This window comes from Panthera pardus, unplaced genomic scaffold (genome assembly GCF_024362965.1).
Source record: "Panthera pardus isolate Hobbes unplaced genomic scaffold, ASM2436296v1 HiC_scaffold_25, whole genome shotgun sequence".
Lineage (NCBI taxonomy): Eukaryota > Metazoa > Chordata > Mammalia > Carnivora > Felidae > Panthera > Panthera pardus.
The window spans coordinates 18,907,913-18,922,357 of NW_026526821.1; the positions used below are offsets into that span (position 1 = coordinate 18,907,913).

Consider the following 14,445-nt stretch of genomic DNA (forward strand, 5'->3'; position numbering starts at 1 on the left):
GAACTTTGCTGGAAGTCCACAGGCAATAGGTCAGAAGCTGGCCATCCAGGTGGCAGAAAAGCTCACTGGAGGGTGAGCATCACCGGGTCTCCCATAGACCCCTGGCAACCATGCACTGTAGGAGCAGTAAGAGCAGACTGGAAATAGGAAGCCTCTGAATCAGGAAGCCCCTTATGCTTCCATTTTTTTTTTGCATTTTTCCAGTCCTCTCTACTGACAAAGCCTGGCAAAAGGGGAATGTTTACAGAATTCAGCTTCAGTATCACGGGGCAAGGCAAAGAAGTGTGCTTTAGAGCTGACAGGCAATAAGTTGGCACAACTGGATTCAGAACCTTTCTTAAGAAAACTGGTGGGACGGGGAGCCTGGGTGGTTCAGTTGGTTGAGCGTCCAACTTTGGCTCAGGTCATGATCTTGTGGTCTGTGAATTTGAGCCCCACGTCAGGCTCTGTGCTGTCAGCTCAGAGCCTGGCGTCTGCTTCAGATTCTGTGTGTGTCTCTCTGCCCCTCCCCTGCTCGAGCTCTGTCTCTCTCTCTCTCTCAAAAAGTAAATACACATTAAAAAAAAAAAAGCTGATGGGACATCCTTTTTAACCTTTGAATCTTTATAATGCATCATACACCATGTTAATAGTAACACGTGGAGTATCTCATTCAATTCTCTTAACTACATTAGGGCGCTAAGTTACTCAAGTTCACACAGCAAGTAAGTGGGGGAGACAGGATTCAAACCCAGGAGTTTCAAATTTAATCTTACTTCCATACTGCATTAAACTTCCTCCTGGATCCTTTCACCCCAGACTTCATAAATGCAACAGAAAGTTTCATGGAGAATGATAGAACCTTCTCTATGAAATGAACTACGTACTTCTGATCAAGCTAGGGGCTCTGTCACTATCCTAGTACTGTAGGGTTCTTCTTCGAATCCTTGGTTCTCAGCTGGTTACTGTTCCTTTTCTGTGCTCTGCCTGTGTTGTGATACCTTATTCTAGAAAAGGAGCTGGCATATAAATCACGGAATTTTCAGCTTCTCTTCCTGTGATTGTTCAAAATTCAGACATTTTGCCCCTTGAGATTCTATAGCACTGGCTACTCTTCAGAGCTATGCAGTGGATATGGTAGAATAGCCATAGTTGGAATGCTTTTGGTTTCAGATAATAGAAAACCCAACTCAAATTACAGTCAACAATACAGGGAATTTATTGACTTACATGACTTTATTGGTTCAGGCAAGCCTTGATCAGCACTCCCAACTGTTTCTTTTTTGTTCTTTCTGCTTTTCCCCGTTCCATGTGTTGGCTTCATCTTTAGGCTGGCTCTCTTTATGGTCACAAAATAGTTACCAGCCACACATGGTTCCTCACTGACATCCAGGGAAGCAATGATGACTTTATTCAGTTATTGTGAAGGGGCAAATATTAGATACTGATAGTTGTAGTCCTGGGTAATAGGTCTATTCTTGAAGCAATCAATACAAAGTAGAAGGGATTACTCCAATTGACTTAGTACAGCCGGAGTCCATACTCACATGTGGAAAATGGGGCCTATCCCAGCCGAATAGCCTCAATGTTGTGCAATGGGGAGTGGGATACACTGGATGTTAGAAGGTGCATCTGTCAGGAAAGGTTAGGTTTTGCTGTGGTGATGAACAAGCCCCAATCGTTTTATAACAGCAGGTATCTTTCTTGCTCATACTACATGTGCACGGTGAGTGCACTGGGGGGCATTATTTAATGTTTTCTCCCTTCAGGACCCAGACTGATGGAGCTATCACCATCTCAAGCACTGTCTATTGTTGTTTCTGAGGGAAAGAGAGTATACAAAATTGCCTACCAGCTCTTAAAGTTTGGACCCAGGAGTATATCCACTTACACATTATTGACCAAAGCAAGTGGCATGGACACTCCTGACTCCAAGCCGTAAGGAAGTACAACCACATCATGTGCCTGGGAAACAAACCAGAAATGTTTGGTGGCTAGCATTAATGTCAACTACCACAAGAGGCCATCAGAATACCCACAAGAGAGGGCTTACAGAGACCACCCCAGTTTTTGCCCACTTTTTGTTGGGAAAAGAATAACTTCCTGTTTTGATTGCTACATAAAAAGAGGCCTCCCTACTCTGCAGAAATCAGGAACTCAATACTCATTTTCTGTGTGACTATCAAATATCTTCCAGGTGTTTTGCCTTTAAGTGGAATCAATGGTTCTGCAAGGCACTTCTATTAAGATATCTCAACTCAAAACAACTCCCTTTTTCATGGCCTTGATCCACAGAGGTGGATTCCTGATGAACTTCCATGAACTGTAAACTGGCCATAATTGTCCTTGGGAATGGGGGCACCTGACTGAAGTTGGGTCACTTACAGCCTCTTTCCATTCCTTGATTCAGAGGCAGGTTCCTGGTGAACTACATGACCTGTATTGTTCTGGGGGAGGGGGACACCTGACTCAAGTTGAGTCAGAGCTCTTCTCTGAGATTTTGGCATTGGAATGACTAGGAATTTCTAGTCTATGTGTACCTGGTAGACATATTTCCCATTGTGTTACCTGGAAGCACAGAAAAACAAGTTTGTGGGGGGAATCTTACTGGCAAAACCTGCTCTGTTTCCAATCCATCCAGCAGTCCATCTGGGTTCTTGTTGGCCTGAGGAACCCATCCCGTTGACCACTAAAAAGCCATAAGGTAAATTCCCCTTTATTTTATGTTTTAAACTGGCTGAGGGGTTACGGGTACTTGCAGCTAGCAAACTCCTAACTGATACATATTCTTTGCCTCTGGACCCCGACCCAAAAAGGTTGTAGGTGTAGCCCGTTCCAGTAAAGTAGAGGTCAGGTGGCAATTCTACTTCATCCATTATACTTCTGGCAGTTTCTTTTCTGCTTGAGAAAGCTCATCAGAATGTGAGTGAGTTCAGGTGACATTATTATAGGGATCACCTGGAATCTGCTTAAGTTATTTTTTTTTTAAAGGAAAATAACTTGTCTCCTTGGGTAAATACTATTTTCGACCCACTTCCCAACACTGGTATTGAGTGCATGCTGTTTCCTCTGCCTGGAGTCCTCTCCTTATCAAGTCTTTAGACCCAGCTCCAATGTCACCTCCTGTGGGGAGACTTTCTACACTCTCCTATATTGTATTAATTACGTCCTTCTCGCTGCTTCCCAAAGCAGGTGGCACATATATTTTCCTCCAGAAATACTTCTTTATACGTCTGTCTCATTTGAAATTCTGAGTTCCTCAGTGGTTGGGAGAATGCCTTGTTTGCCTCCACATTCCACAGTGCCTGGACTGGAATAGATGCTCAGAAAAGTTTGTTGAGTAAATGAAGTTAAATTAGAGCAACATATCCCGTATCTACTCTTATTCAAGAAATATATAGTGGCTACCCAACCATCCCAGGCCATGTTCCAGATACTGCAGATGAGCAACACGAGTCCTTGCCCTCAGAACATTACAGATGATATTCAGGTCATAAGGGCTATAAGGAAAAGTAAAGCAGGGTTAGGGGAGAAGAGAATGATGAGGGGGGTGGGACTTGATATTTTAGTAGAGTGGTGTAGATAACTTTCTGAGGAGATGACTTTTGAAAATTTTGAAATTTGTAGTAAGAGTACATGCCTTTCTGGTATCTGGGAGGTAAGAAACACTATGTGCAAAGGTCTTGAGGTAGGAGTGAGGCTTCATGTTCCAGAAGCAGGAAGGAGGCGAGTGTGGCTGGAATGGAGTGAGGGGGCAGAGTGCAAGGAGATGCAGTTAGAAGGGGAGGCGTGTTAGGTGGGGCAGAGGGGGGCTCACACTTAGGTTCTTGGAGGTCCTTGGTGAAAAGATTTTGATCTTTGCCCTGAGTGGGATGGAAAGACATTGGAGGCTTTAGAGAAGTGGAGAAATATGTTTTGACTTAGTTTTTAATAGAATCTCTCTGGCTGCTTGAGAAGAAGCTGAGAGCAGAGTGGAATTGAGGAGAGCAGATAGGAGGTTATTGCAATATTTTAGGTAAAAGGAGGGCTCAAATAGGGGTATTTCAAAGGCATTTGCTCCTGGATTACAGGTGGGATGTGATGACAGGAAAAGAGGAGTCAAGGATGACTTCAAGGTTTGGCCACAGCCAGCAGAAGGATGGAATTCACCTTTACTGTGGTGGGGGAGACTGAAAGGAGCAAATTGAAGGGCAAGTTCCAGAGTCTGGCTTTGAATACGTCAAGCTTGACATACTGCTCAATATTTATGTATAGATATGCTGTTTTTCAGAATCTGAAGGTTAAAACACAACCTGAAGTTAAAGTCAGCTTTATTTATTGAACACCAGGCACTGTGCGGAAAGCCCCATGTGTGCTGTCATTTAAATCTTCCCATTATTTCTACTGGCTTAATTACTAATATTTTCAATGCTCTTTCATGGATTAAAGATGAAATGCCATGTCCAAAGTCACTCAGCCAATCATTAATCTGCCAATATAATGCAGGGCCGGGATTCCAACCTAGGTGTGGTCAGACTGCAGAGCTCTTGCCAGATTCTAAAGGTGGGGATCACTTTCTGAGCATATCTGCCACAGCCTTGGGCTCCATAACAAAACAGGTACCTGGGCTGTGTGATAAAAAATCAGAAAAGGGTCCAACCCCATCCTAGGTGTTACAGGTTCCACAGTAGAAGCTGTAAACAAAGGACAACATTATTGTACCTGAGGGGACTGATGCTTGCAAGTTCTCAAGTACCTGAAGATTTAATGTTAAAAAGCCATCAGAAGTTGTCGTTTAGAAATAGAAGAGGTTAAAAATTGCAGTGGAGCATTGATGGGATGAAAGAAAAAGCAACTCCCAGGCGATGCTTGCTGGAAAACACCAGGATCCCTGCCCTACATCCTTTCGAAAGGGTAGCCTAGTGTGACCTTCCTTAGGTGGTCCTCTAGAAAGACCAGGATATAGAGTACAAAAGCCGGGAACCTCTAGGGTCGCAGCATCCGCTCCCCTGTGCCCTCCTTCTCCGCCCCTTTCAGTCTCCACGCGGGGAAAAGCGGGACGACGCCTGCGCATGCGTCCGGGGCAAGGTCCGCTCCCCGCGACGTCAGGGGGCTCGCGCCCGCACTAAAGCCCCGCCCCCCGGGCGCAAGAGGCGACCTGGGCGGGGGGCCTCGGGCCCCGCCCCCAGCCGAGCCGAGCGGGGCCGAGCCGAGCCGAGCACCTCCGAGCGCGGCCGAGCCGAGCCGAGCGGCCCGGAGTCGGTTGGTGCAGCTGCGTCCCCGCCGCCCAGCAGTCCGAGGCTCCGGCGTCGCCGCCGCCTCCGCGGGGCCTGCGCCGGCCGCCCGACCGCCCGCCGGGAGGGAGGTCCGGAGCGCGGGGAGAGCGGCCCGGCCGCGGGCGCCGCCGCCACCGCCGCCGCTGCCAGGTGAGCTCCCGCCGCGGCCCGCCGGCCCCGTGTGCCCCCGCGACTGTCAGTCTCCGTGTCTGTGTGTCTCTCTGCCTGTCAGCTCCCCCGCGTCTGCGCGAGCTCCCTCCCGCCACGCCTGACCCCCGGCCCTGCCCGCGGCGGCCGCCAGCCCCTCCCGCCCGCTGCCCCGGGTCTTTCTGTCAGCAGCCAGCACCCCCATGCGCGCAGGCTCCGCCCCTTCCCCCCGAAGCCCCGCCTTCGCCCCATCTGTCAGCACCCCCCACCCAGCCCGGGCGTCCTGGGGCTCGGTTGTAGCCCCCGCGGGCCGCAGCCGCGACGCGAGCAACAGGGGGTGCGGAGGGGAGGGGGGAGCCCGCAGACGCCCGCCTGTCCCGGCGAGGGTGCGTGTCCGAGCGCGCGGGTGCGGGACCGCGTGGGCGCCCGGGAGCCGGCATGGGCACTCGGGGGGCGGCCTGACCTGCGCGGGGCGGAGATGCCGGGCGGCCCCAAGCCGGTCGCTCCGACTCGCGCGGCCCCTGCCCCTGGTGTAAAGAGCCTCCGCTCCGCCAAGGAGGCAGCCGAGCCGGGACTCCCGCCGCTTGGGGTACAGTAGAGCCCTGAACCCCGGGACCCTCGTTTGGGCCCCGGCTCCCCGGATGCCCAGAGCGGCGTGTGAGCGGAGTTTGGGGCTTGGTAATCCCAGTTTGGGATTTCCATTCAGAGAAGCCTGTCGGAAGTGCCTGAGGAGTGGGTGGGATGTGGAGCTTGGGTGGGAAGTGTTTGAGAGCTTGAGTCACTTTGAGTTGCGCGGTTGGCATTTCTGAGCAGTGATTGCCTTGGGCTCGCGCCCTGTGAGAAACTGTTATGTGATGGGGAGGGGAGGTTAGATGGAGGAGTGGGGGGCACACTCCTTTCTGTTTTCATCTGTGTCATGTGAACACGTAGTATTATTCATGAGACTCCACACAGCTTCAGTTTTAAAAAGGATTACAGTAGTTTCCATTTATACATGCTCTTGTACGTTGTGATGTTGATGTGCTTTATTTGTAGTAAACTTAGCATTGCAGTATTTCAAAACGAAGAGAAAATGCGTCCTAAAACAATTGGTATTTTGCCGGATAGTTCTCAACCACGGGGAAAGAGCCAAAAGCGCACTTCATTAGCTGGAACAACTTATTCGGGCTTAATTTGTTTCTAAGAGACATACAGTGGAAAAATCCAGAAGCAGCACAGTAGTATCAAAGACTCCTAGGAAATTAATGAAAGGGCCCTTCTCTTGCTGCCTTGGAAAGATGGTATCAAAGTTGCTGTAGAGGACCGAGCTCACATGTAATGATAAACATATTAACCAAGTTGGTTTTGTGACCTTGATACATTGAACAGCGTTTGATTTGCACAGTGCTTCGGCAACAGGTAAACATTGCACGGGGAGTGGGGTAACTTTTGGAGAAAATGTTCCCCATGTTTTGTTTTGTTTCCATATTTAAGTAAGCTTTCAGGGTAGGTGAGACTAGGGTAGTCTCACCATAGGAGTGTGTGTGTGTGTGTGTGTGTGTGTGTGTGTGTGTGTGTGTTCGTGTGTTCGCGCGCGCGTGTTTTAAGATAACATTAAAAATTACAAAAGTAGGGGCACCTGGGTGGCTCGGTTGAGCTTCCGACTCTTGATTTCGGCTTAGGGTCATGATCCCCAGGGTGGTGGGATCGAGCCCCATGTCGGGCTCCTCAGAGCCTGCTTGAGATTCTCTCTTTCTCCCTCCTTCTGCCCCTTTCCCCACACTCACGCTTTTTTCCTGCTTACAGATTATGTACAGTCTTACACGTAGATTATGTATGTATGCCTCCTACATGAAGGCATGAGAGGATGGTTGACATAGGGATTCAGTGGTGTGATTATATATAATTCTTTGCTTAATCTGATTTGCAACTTTACTCTGCAGCTGGAGGTATTGTCTCCTCTATAGGTATATTTAATCTATTCATTACCCATAATACTTTTGTATGGGTAAGAACCTGTCTTCCCTTTGTGATAGTTTTAAAAAGTAAATTGGAGCCTCTGCTTAGAGCATGCCAAAAAACTTTCCTTCTTAAAGTAAAACCTGAAGTCCTTGCTGTGGCTGAGTAGACTACCTCCCTGTCTTCACTTCCAGTTTTGCCAAACAACTTAAAAACTTCAAGCATATACTAGCCTCAGTGCCTTTGCATTTGCTGTTCCCTCTGCCTAGAACTCTGTTCTCTGGATATCATGGTTCTTGCCTCAGGTCTCTGCTCAGATGTAACCTTATCAGGCTTTCCCTGACCCCTCTGTGTAAAATACACCCCACTTTCCTGTCCTCCTTGACCCACCTTGCTTTTCTTCATAGCATTTACTACCACTTAGTAAGTGCATATTAAAATGTTGGTTTATGTCTCTTTCCCTCCATTAACCCAAGAGTGTGAGATTTTTTTCACTGATGAATCCTCGGGGCTCAGAACAGCACCTGACACATTATAGGTGCTTTATATTTGTTCAATGAATGAGTAAATGAATGTTCATTATACATCCATTCCTGTAACCTTCCTGTAGCCTCCTAGTTTTTAGATAGGTCTATTATGAATTGGGGGACCAATCCCTTAGAAGTCAGGATAAGTCCTCTCCTTTACATATCTGAGAAGAAGAATTTTCCAAGTGAGGCTTATAATCTTAGAAAGAATTACAGTCTTGATTTAACTTAAACAATTGAGGGAAGAAACATTTTTGGCAGATGTTACTGGCTTTTTTATGCATTATCCCTTGTGTCACTTTGGAAATCTTTGAAAAGTATAAAGTATCCCTGTTATGTTTACAGCTGTGATTTCAATTTGGTAGTTCTTAGTGATAGTATAAGCCTCAAGAGCATAGTGAGTTTTTTGTGTCAACAGATACCCAGAGATATAATTACAGCTTTAATGTGTTTTCATTTGAGGAGTAGCTGGTATATTTACTTATTTTCCTGGCAACTCTATCCTTTTCAGCTCCTTGCTTATCAGGTTTTGGATGGCCTCACAGGTACACTTAATTTTTTTTTTTAACATTTTAAAATAAATCCTTGATCTCTTGAGCATTTTACATCTCTTGTGTGACTCTTGAACTGTTTTGAAAGTACCAGTTTCATCTTTCAGGATGAATTGATATCTGTAGTAAAACATATAATTGCATTTTCCTTATAGGGATGGGACAAATTGTATCGTGGGGTAGAATTTTTACAGAAAGAATATAATGTGGGTGCAAGCTTTTTAAAGGTTTGGATTTCAAGTTAGAGTACTTTAAAAAAATATTTATTTATTTTTTGAGAGAAAGAGACAGAGTATGAGCTGGGGAGGGGCAGAGAGAGAGGGAGACACAGAATCCGAGGCAGATTCCAGGCTCTGAGCTGTCAGCACAGAGCCTGACATGGAGCATGAACTTGGAAACGGCAAGGTCATGACCTAGGCCAAAGTCGGACGCTTGACCGACTGAGCCACCCAGGTGCCCCCAAGTTAGAGTACTTTTTTAAAAGTTTATTTATTTTGAGAGAGAGAGGGGGCAAGAGAGAATCCCAAGCAGGCTCTGCACTGTCAGCGCAGAGCCCGATGTGGGGCTCATACTCAACAAACCTCAAGATCATGACCCAAGCCGAGACCGAGAGCCAGACGCTTAACCAACCAAGCTACCCAGGTGCCCCAGGGTACTTTTAATTTTAATGAGTTTTTGAAAAAAAATCATTTTTTCTCATAAGGAAAAGGATTCCTTTGAACACAATCCAAACAGAGACCTTCAAAAACGTTTTTTTCTTATGCCTCAAATATGCAAGAACTTAGGGGGAAAATTCTAAATGAAAATTTTCTTTTAAAGGCCTAAAGGCAATGTCTTAAGAATTTATTTTTATTCCATAGACATTTATTGAGCACATAGTTGGGGGGGGGGGGAAGTTCTGTGTGTTTTTCAACGTTTTTTTTTTTTTATTTATTTTTGGGACAGAGAGAGACAGAGCATGAACGGGGGAGGGGCAGAGAGAGAGGGAGACACAGAATCGGAAACAGGCTCCAGGCTCCGAGCCATCAGCCCAGAGCCTGACGCGGGGCTCGAACCCACGGACCGCGAGATCGTGACCTGGCTGAAGTCGGACGCTTAACCGACTGCGCCACCCAGGCACCCCTTATTTTTAAAATTTTTTTTTCAACGTTTTTTTTTTTTTTATTTATTTTTGGGACAGAGAGAGACAGAGCATGAACGGGGGAGGGGCAGAGAGAGAGGGAGACACAGAATCGGAAACAGGCAATTCTGTGTGTTTTTGCATGGGCTACATGACCATGTTCCATTTTAGATTACCAACCTGATTTCTTATTATTTCTTCTCTTTTGTCACTTGGCTGCCTCCCTTCTGTCATCATATTTTCTCCCTAAATGATCTCATCTATTCCCAGGACTTTAATACCCTTTAAATGCTGATGCCTTCCTCAGTTACATCTCCCTCCTGGACCTTTCTCTGGTTCTAGTCTTGCATTTTTACCCACCACCTTCCTGCTATCTCTACTTGCTGCCCCACTGGAATCCCAATCTTCATATGTCCAAAATAATCTCCCTCTCAGACTTCCAGATTTATGTTCCTCATTCCTGACTCCTGCCTTCACTCTCTGCCAGCTTTCCCTGGCCCCTGCCTTCCCTATCGCAGTGTCCTTAATTGTCCTCTCGTTGGTCAGGCCAAACACATGAAAGTTGTCTTTGATTCTTCCTGATTCCTCATCCCACATCCAACTCATCAGCACAGACTGTTGTCCTAGATGCCAGAATACCTCAGATCCTCCCTTCTCCATCCTCATAATCCAGCTGCCGTCCTTTCAGCTGGATGACTGTCCCAGCCTATACCTGGTCTCCCAGCTTCCAGCCTTGCCTTCTTCTAACCCACATACCCATTGCAGCCAGAGTGATGCTGCTAAAAAGCAATCCAGATTGCATCACCCCACTGCAGTGGCTTCCCACAGCACTTAGACCCAAACCCACACTTCTTAATCAGAGGTGCTCGGCCTCTGTCTCTGTCTCCAGCCTCTGACCCTTGCTCATCCATTCTTCTGTCAGGTTGGAACTGTCAGTTCCGCAAATGTGCCAGTTCTCCTCCTCTTCTGTACAGGCCCTTCTCTCTGCCTGGCACCCCTCCCCCTGCTCTCCTCATGGAAAAATCCCTCTCAGACATTTGCTCTCAGCTAAAATGTTCCTCCTCAGAGGGGCCTTTCCTGGTCACCCCGTTCCACGGTAGCTTCTTCCCCCATACCTGCGTTGTACCCCCTTAGTATATGTGCATTTCCTGCTTAGTACTTCGCCAGAATCCCAGGTGTCTCATTTATATCTTTCCTTCTTTTTTTCAAAAATTTTTTTCAAGTTTATTTATTTATTTTGAGAGAGAGAGCACATGTGCACAAGCATAGTAGGGGCAGAGAGAGAGGGAGAGAGAATCTCAAACAGGCTCCGCACTGCCAGCGCAGAGCCCGACGTGGTGCTTGACTCACAAACCGTGAGTTCATGACCTGAGCCAAAACTGAGAGTCGGATGCTCAACTGACTGAGCCACCCAGGCACCCCAAAAAACAGTAGTTCCTATCTCATAGGGTCATTGTGAGTGGCATAAGTACACAAGAACAATGACTGTGGCTATTAATATTATAAGGAGGGAAAAGAAACCTCAGGAAAAGACCTTTAGCCCCATCAACAAATTAGAGTTTGGGTACGAGTGAAAGACAATACCTAACAGTATTGTTTCATTGACTCAGGTTTTGAACTTATAAAAATGATCAGGGAATTAACTATTTGGCTTGTGATTTATAGTCATTCTGCTGATGTATGGAAACATTGTTTGGATTCAAAGTTGTAAAATGCTTGAGGTAAGACAGTTTTCTTCTTTTTAATCTCTCCATCTTAAGAAAGATTCTTAGGGTGGAGAGATCTTTTGAGAGGCTGGTCATTTTGAGTGTCTAGTTAGTTTTTTCTCTTTCATTAGAAAGGTACTCACCATTACTGTTTACTTCAGTAGTGAATATCTTACATCAAACAGCCAAGCAAACAGTAGGCCTGGTACAGGCATGGTGGGCTGGGCAGCCCTCACAATGAAATATCTCGGCATAGTTGAATTTTCTGATGGGATGGCTTATGATCAAGTGCTCGTTTGGTGACTTCCATCAACTTTATGAAGTAGAGGGTGAGGATGTTTGCTAAGACTAAGTGGGAAGAGGTCAGAGTGAAAACAAAGAGATTTGACATATAATTGAGGTCAGGAAGGGTGAACTTGGGACAACGTCCATGATTTCCTGACAGGATGCAGGACTCTGTTGAGGTAGGAGACGAGACTATGGATGGATTGGGGTATCAGTCGTGTTCAGCTTCCTGGATTTAGGAGCGTATGGTTGGATTCAGCCAGGGTTGAGGTTTGGTGGCAGGAAGACAGTGGAACAGAGGATCTGCGGGTATTGTCCAGGGAGTCATTAACATGCCAGATAAGGGTTTTTAGGCTGGATGAGGGGGAGAAAAGGAGCAGAGTTGTCGATGAAGGCAAGGACTGCATATATTGGAGTGATGGAGTAGTAGGAAGACGTGGTTAGGTAGGGGACATGTGAGTGGAAGATTTCAGAGCTGGAGCAGTTAATTACTGGACATGACAAGCTCCTGAAGTGAACCCAGTGAAGATGAATGAAGTCAAGGAGGTCAATTAACCAAGAGGCTGGAGAGTTGTTTGGGTCATTCCCGTAGTCAGAAAACCAATCACAAGGATGTCAGGATATTAGGGTGGAGAGAAGGAAGGCTGTGAAGTCTGCAGTGAATGAAGTACTAGCAAGAGAAGAGGTGTTAATGACCAGCCTGCAGGCACCTCAGAAGATCAGGGGGTTTTGCCTGAGGGCAGTGGAAGAGCAATGACCTGGAAGCTTTAGTGGTTGCAAGGTCTCTCTGGAAGGAGTTGGCCTTGGCCCAGATCCTGTATGCTTCGGAAGGAATCCCAATTGAAGTGGGCAGCATCGATGGCATGTTGTATTGTGTTTCTAAACTTGGTCATGAAAATCATCTGAGGGTGTGTGTTAAAAATACAGATTCCAGGGTCCCATTCCAGACCAACTGGATTAGGATTTATAGGAGAGGAGACTGAGAATGTACATTTTAAAATGCCCCCACCCCACCACCACACACGTACCTGGTAATTCTTTATAATTAGGCAAGTTTTGGAAATGTAGCTGTAGTGTTTAAGATCATGGGGTCTGGAAGCTGACAGCCAGGGTGTGAAAGAGGTGTGGCGGGTAGGAGTGAGCCTTAGCCTATGACTCTTAATAGCTTAGCTCTCCAGGTCTGTCTGGTAGCAGAAGCAGTGAATTAAGGGACCCTCCATTAGAGGCAAACACACTGACCACAGCAAGAAGAGACAGCCAGTGATGACAGAGATGAAAACACTGTATAAGATAATTCAAAGTCTAGCAGTTTGGAAGACATTCATTGTAGAAGAGAGTTCTGTTTGCCTCAGTAGCCCCTGAATACATTAATCGTAATTGTTGTTCTCAACAGGAATAGGTCAAGTTATGGTTTGGTTAGTTCTGGAGGCCGAGAAGGAAGTAATGCAACTTAGAAAGCTTTCTAGCATAAACTAGCATGTTTTAGTGCTTCAGTTATCCATAAAATTAACTTGTGTGATACATTTCTATCTCTGAAGATATGGAACTAAAACATTTACTCAATGACCTGCTGAAGATAAGAGCAGTATGATCCCCAAGGGGCTTTATACATGATTAGAGGCTTAATATCATGATGGCAGCGGCTCTACCACCCCATTCTCTGTATTTTGGCCAAGAAAATTCAGTTCCTTTTCATGGGAAAGAAGAGGAATCCTGCAAAAGAATAGCTACTGGGAGGAAATTTGGAGTTAGCCATTCTTGGCTGACCATTTGGAGCTCCCTATTGCTAGTAAGGAGGTTTGGGTTTGTTCAGAATATTTCAACTATACTTCCAACCCGGTTTGTCCTACCCAAACACCAAAGCTGTGGGAAAATCATGTCAGCCCTGCTAAAAGTGGTTGCTATGGACCTTGAGCCTAAAACTTTATTTGCTCTATCATGTGTTCCATTTCTTCTTTCCTTTTAGCACAGCTGGTACTGAGAAGCCTGGCTTTCAGACTGCCACACTGGGTGCCAAACATGGCATAGCATCTTGGTTATATTCCTGTCACTCACCACATCCTTCCACTTACTGCCTCATCTCCTTGGTGAACTACAGGGAGCCACTTGAATGCACATCTTGAGACCTAGAAAATGTGGCAATGGAGGTTTAGTAATGCCAACCCAACCCGAACTTTCCATTTGCAAGTTAAGATTTTTTTTAAAGTAATGCCGTTTAGAGAAAAAATGGGAATTCAGATTATTTTTCCCTTTTAGAAAAACATCTTCTAAAGCTAACAAATACTAAACAGAGGCCCATGAGTATTTTAACAGTAATAACATGCTCTTTATTATCACACTTATCTGCCCTATGGGGCCCAGGAACCCCTGAACTCTGTTGTATTCTGTATTAATGAAGGCTCTACTATATTGTGATGCTCTTATAACGTTTGAATCACTACGTGTACTCAATTTGTGAAGTGTTTCTATGCCTACTGCGAACTAGGCACCTTGGGGGTTAAAAAAGAAGGTCTTTGTTCTCAGATATTTTTAAAAGTTCGACAATGTGCATTTAAATCTCTAACCTCAAGCAGACGACCCTGTGTGCTGTGAAGGAGGTGTAATCAAAATGTAGGCTCACGGATGAAGGAGGTTATTTCTGGTGGTGGGCGGACATGGCGAGAGGGGATGGTGTGCTTTCACGGAGGGTTTGTATTCAGACAGGACCTTGAATTGGGTAGAATTTGGAACTGTTATATTTGATATTCTGTTTACTGAGGCATCATTTATTTTAGCAAGACTACAGAGATACTTTGGTGCTTAATGAATTAGCTTTCACTCATCCAGAATGCCTCACTCCTTAATTATTTTGGATAATTTTTCTTTGTAATTAAGTATGAAGTATTAAGGAATGTGTGGTGGAGAAGAGCTTTTATGGGAGCCCTTAAATAATCTTGG

General features: G+C 45.9%; 1 protein-coding gene across 9 annotated transcripts in view; it reads left to right on the forward strand.

Annotated features, from left to right (window-relative positions):
- Positions 1–14,445, forward strand: part of ZHX3 (zinc fingers and homeoboxes 3) — a 123,405-nt gene that overhangs the window by 16,113 nt on the left and 92,847 nt on the right. For 3 of the 9 annotated variants that reach the window (XM_053890246.1, XM_053890245.1, XM_053890253.1), the window contains exon 1: positions 5,157–5,384. The exons of 4 other annotated variants lie outside the window; for them this stretch is intronic. The gene's annotated coding sequence lies outside the window, so the exon portion shown is untranslated. Of the gene's footprint in view, positions 1–5,156; positions 5,385–5,655; positions 5,768–6,647; positions 6,780–14,445 lie in introns of those variants that run through there. 2 more of the 9 variants (XM_053890249.1, XM_053890250.1) reach the window with 2 other exon arrangements.